Here is a 6,000-nt window from a genome sequence, read left to right as displayed (position 1 = left end):
AGGAATCCCTCAGAAGAAATGGAGTAGCTATCATGGTCAACAAAACAGTCCAAAATGCGGTATTTGGATGCAATCTCAAAAGCAACAGAATGATCTCTGTTCATCTCCAAGGCAAACCATTTAATATCATGGTAATCCAAGTCTATGCCCCAACCAGTAATGCTGAAGAAGCTGAAGTTCAATGGTTCTATGAAGACCTACAAGACCTTGTAGAACTAACACCCAAAAAAGATGTCCTTTTCATTATAGGGGACTGGAATGCAAAAGTAGGAAGTCAGGAAACACCTGGAGTAACAGGCAAATTTGGCTTTGGAATGAGGAATGAACCAGGGCAAAGACTAATAGACTTTTGCCAAGAAAATGCACTGGTCATAGCAAACACCCTCTTCCAAAAACACAAGAGAAGACTCTACACATGGACATCAACAGATGGTCAACACTGAAATCAGATTGATTATATTCTTTGCAGCCAAAGATGGAGAAACTCTATACAGTCAACAAAAACAAGACCAGGAGCTGACTGTGGCTCAGATCATGAACTCCTTATTACCAAATTCAGACTCAAATTGAAGAAAGTAGGGAAAACCACTAGACCATTCAGGTATGACCTAAATCAAATCCCTTATGATTATACAGTGGAAGTGAGAAATAGATTTAAGGGCCTAGATCTGATAGATAGAGTGCCTGATGAACTATGGACTGAGGTTCGTGACATTGTACAGGAGACAGGGATCAAGACCATCCCCATGGAGAAGAAATGCAAAAAAGCAAAATGGCTGTCTGGGGAGGCCTTACAAATAGCTGTGAAAAGAAGAGAGGCTCAAAGCAAAGGAGAAAAGGAAAGATATAAGCATCTGAATGCAGAGTTGCAAAGAATAGCAGATCTTCACAACCTGGATAATCACGATGGTGTGATCACTCATCTAGAGCCAGACATCCTGGATGTGAAGGTCAAGTGGGCCTTAGAAAGCATCACTATGAACAAAGCTAGTGGAGGTGATGGAATTCCAGTGGAGCTATTTCAAATCCTAAAAGATGATGCTGTGAAAGTGCTGCACTCAATATGCCAGCAAGTTTGGAAAACTCAGCAGTGGCCACAGGACTGGAAAAGGTCAGTTTTCATTCCAATCCCAAAGAAAGGCAATGCCAAAGAATGCTCAAACTACCACACAATTGCACTCATCTCACATGCTAGTAAAATAATGCTCAAAATTATCCAAGCCCGGCTTCAGCAATATGTGAACCGTGAACTCCCTGATGTTCAAGTTGGTTTTAGAAAAGGCAGAGGAACCAGAGATCAAATTGCCAACATCCTCTGGATCATAGAAAAAGCAAGAGAATTCCAGAAAAACATCTATTTCTGCTTTATTGACTATGCCAAAGCCTTTGACTGTGTGGATCACAATAAACTGTGGAAAATTCTGAGAGAGATGAGAATACCAGACCACCTGACCTCCCTCTTGAGAAATCTGTATGCAGGTCAGGAAGCAACAGTTAGAAATGGACATGGAACAACAGACTTATTCCAAATAGGAAAAGGAGTATGTCAAGGCTGTATATTGTCACCCTGCTTATTTAACTTCTATGCAGAGTACATCATGAGAAACGCTGGACTGGAAGAAACACAAGCTGGTATCAAGACTGCAGGGAGAAATATAAATAACCTCAGATATGCAGATGATACCACACTTATGGCAGAAAGTGAAGAGGAACTAAAAAGCCTCTTGATGAAAGTGAAAGAGGAGAGTGAAAAAGTTGGCTTAAAGCTCAACATTCAGAAAACGAAGATTATGGCATCTGGTCCCATCACTTCATGGGAAATAGATGGGGAAACAGTGGAGACAGTGTCAGACTTTATTTTGGGGGGCTCCAAAATCACTGCAGATGGTGACTGCAGCCATGGAATTAAAAGATGCTTACTCCTCGGAAGAAAAGTTATGACTAACCTAGATAGCCTATTCAAAAGCAGAGACATTACTTTGCCGACTAAGGTCCATCTAGCCAAGGCTATGGTTTTTCCAGTAGTCGTATATGCATGTGAGAGTTTGACTGTGAAGAGGGCTGAGAGCCGATGTATTGATGCATTTGAACTGTGGTGTTGGAGAAGACTCTTGGGAGTCCCTTGGACTGCAAGGAGATCCAACCAGTCCATTCTGAAGGAGATCAGCCCTGGGATTTCTTCAGAGGGAGTGATGCTAAAGCTGAAACTCCAGTACTTTGGCCACCTCATGCGAAGAGTTGACTCATTGGAAAAGACTCTGATGCTGGGAGGGATAGGGGGCAGGAGGAGAAGGGGACGACTGAGGATGAGATGACTGGATGGCATCATGGACTCGATGGACTTGAATCTGAGTGAACTCCGGGAGTTGGTGATGGACAGGGAGGCCTGGCATGTTGCAATTCATGGGGTCGCAAAGAGTCTGACACGACTGAACGACTGAACTGAACTGAAAGATCGATATCTATTCAAAGGACAAAGACCTGGGAAGTGAAAAATCTAAACACCTTAGTGTTAAAACATGGGAATATACTCTATGACACAATTGAATATGGTCTCAGAAAACCTCAAGTAAGTAATGACAATACACGGCTAATGACCTTTGAGACACTGGTTTCACATACCAATTACCAGCTCGGTAATCTTAGGCAAATTAGTGCTTGCTGTAACCAGGAATTTCTTCACCAATAAAACAGAAATATATTAATAGTAGATGATTGTTAAATTTACTTATTTATAAGAAGCTCATACTACAGCATTATTTTACAGAGTTGGCATTCAGTAAATATCAGTTCTTTCAGTTTCTCTTTAGTTAAGAGGATGTTTTAAAAAAGAAAAGAAATAGTCCAGCAAGGATTTGCTAGTTTTTCTTTGAAAAGGCTCAGGGGGAAAAAAAAAATCTCTTTTCCAACAGGATCTCCCCTTAAACTTTAATACATGTAAATAAATAGAACACTTCTTATACTTGAAAACTGCTTGGTGAAAAAAAAATCTATACTATTAATGATATCATTTATTTTGTATCGTCATCAAAATGCTCCTGTAAATGTCCTCTCTATAAGACTTTTTAACTTGTCATGCAAGCCAGGGTGAAGTCCTAGTTCAGAGATGACTAATTAGGATCAGATTAGGTACTTCTTAGTTATGAAATAGTTGAGTCACACTCTCAGTCTACATCTTTTGATCTGAGGGTGGTGACATAAAATTTGCAGAAAGCACTTGGGGTATGATGCATTGGTTAATTATTTAAACTTACTGATACTTATGCCAGAGATACCTAATTCTTAAGTCTGTAATGCAATGACCAGATTGTGTTTCCACTCTTGGTTCTAGTTTTATCCTCTGGAGCTACTACAAGAGTTAGTGGAAATCTTATTTATGTGACAGTCCTTCAACTATTTAAAGTCAGTGCTTGGGGGAGGGATAAATTATCAATAGTGGATTAACAGATACAAACTTCTATACAAAAAATAGATAAGCAACAAGGACTTTATAGCACAGGGAAATATATTCACTATCTTGTCATAACCTATAATGGAAAAGAATCACACACATATATAAAGCCAAGGGCTTCCCAGGTGGTGTTAGTGGTAAAGAACCTACCCACCAATGCAGGAGATGTAAGAGATAAGGATTGAATCCCTGAGTCAGGAAGATCCCCTGGAGGACAGCATGGCAGCCCACTCCAGTATTCTTGCCTGGAGAATCCCATGGACAGAGGAGCCTGGCAGACTACAGTCCACAGGGCCATGAAGAACTGGGTCAGACACGACTAAGGTGACTGAGCACACACACATATAGAGCTGAATCACTTTGCTGTATACTTGAAACTAACACAGTATTGTAAATCAACTATAATTCAATACAAGATAAAAAAAGAAACCTATGAAAATCTGAATAAAGTATTACTTTAACAATAATGTAAAAAATATAAAGTCAATGTTCATTTCTCAGTGCACTTTTTAATAAAGATTATTATATAAACCAGCTTATAAAAGAACAATAAATTTATAAAAGTACAATTAGAATCAATTTTCCAGAAATAATTCATGATATCTGGTCCTACAGGATGGGACATTTCTAACATTTACCAAACAATCCAAATCAATACTCCTGTAAAATAAGTAATTAGTTTTAAAAATCATGATAAAGTTGAACTTTTGTTTATATCTTTTTGTATAGTATCAACATTTGAATATCTGCACAATTTTAAAACTTCTTAATAAACGCTGACTTTTCAAAATGTTGAACTGACATTTTAGGGACAGGAAAGGAGAGGTTATAAATGCCTTTTTCCCTATCTAAGTTATTTTTGTTACAGAGTAAAGAATGATTCCCTGGTGGCTCAGATGTTAAAGAGTCTGCCTGCAATGTGGGAGACCTGGGTTCAATCCCTGGGTCAGGAAGATCCCCTGGAGAAGGAAATGGCAACCCACTCCAGTATTCTTGCCTGGAAAATCCCATGGACAGAGGAACCTGGTAGGTTACAGTCCATGGGGTTGCAAAGAGTTGGACACAACTGAGAAACTTCACTGCTGACAGCTGAAAGAACAGTCCAGGCTGTAAGAAAACTGCTGAAGTACCATTGATGCTGGAAATTACTCTTCTCTAAGCCAAAAATATTGGTGCTCCCTAAGTGGCATTTGCTAGTGGTAAAGAACCCACCTGACAATGCAGGAGATGTGAGAGATGCAGGTTCGATCCCTGGGTTGGGAAGATACCCTGGAGGAGGGCACAGCAACCCACTCCAGTATTCTTGCCTGGAGAATCCCATGAACCGAGGAGCCGAGTGGGCTATGGTCCACAGGGTCACAAAGAGTCGGACAGGACTGAAGCAACTTATGGCACAGGTGCACAAGGCGAAGATGTTAGAGCTCAAATTTAGTTCAGTTCAGTCACTCAGTCATGTCTGACTCTTTGCGACCCCATGGACTGCAGCACGCTAGGCTTCCCTGTCCATCACTAACTGCCAGAGTTTACTCAAACTCATGTCCATTGAGTCAGTGATGCCATTCAACCATCTCATCCTCTGTCATCCCTTCTCCTCCCGGCCTTCAATCTTTCCCAGTATCAGAGTCTTTTCAAATGAGTCAATTTTTCGCATCAGGTGGCCAAAGTATTGGAGTTTCAGCATTAGTCCTTCCAGTGAATACTCAGGATTGATCTCCTTTAGGATGGACTGGTTAGATCTCCTTGCAGTCCAAGGGACTCTCAAGAGTCTTCTACAACACCACAGTTCAAAAGCATCAGTTCTTCAGTGCTCAGCTTTCTTTATAGTCCAACTCTCACATCCCTACATGACTACTGGAAAAACCATAGCTTTGACTAGAGGTACCTTTGTTGGCAAAGTAATGTCTCTGCTTTTTAATACGCTGTCTAGGTTGGTCATAACTTTTCTTCCCAGGAGCAAGCGTCTTTTAATTTCATGGCTGCAGTGATCATCTGCAGTGATTTTGGAGCCCAGAAAAATAAAGTCTGTCACTGTTTCCATTGTTTCCATTTCATTGTTGCCATGAAGTGATGAGACCAGATGCCATGATCTTAGAGCTAAAAAGAGACCTTTAAAAAACACTGGTTCAGCCCTCTCTCTTATTTTACTGATGAGGATGTCTAGCCACAGGGAAAGAAAAGGGATTTAAGGTTATTCGACCAGTCAGAGGTGGGACTGACTTTCCAATGTGAATTTAGTGCTATTTCTACCATTCTTTGTGGCTTTCTGTTGATAAGAAAAGTGCTGTTATGAAATCCCTGAGAATATGAAGGTTTTATATTTCAGTAAAGAAACAGATAGCCAGACTTGACATGTATGGTCTGGCTTTTGGTGACAACTATATGGTGGATCATCCTATAAGTAGCTTGGACTTCAAGATTCCTGGGTTAAGAACTCTAGGGAAGGACAGAGTATATGAACTTTCACATCACTAATCAAGCCTGACTACAATGTTAACTCATGCATGCTTCCCTTTGCAAGGTTCCCTGGGGTATTAAAAAAAACACTTTCC

This window comes from Budorcas taxicolor, chromosome X, assembly GCF_023091745.1.
Source record: "Budorcas taxicolor isolate Tak-1 chromosome X, Takin1.1, whole genome shotgun sequence".
Classification (NCBI taxonomy): Eukaryota; Metazoa; Chordata; class Mammalia; order Artiodactyla; family Bovidae; genus Budorcas; species Budorcas taxicolor.
Note: the sequence above shows the minus strand (reverse complement) of the source record.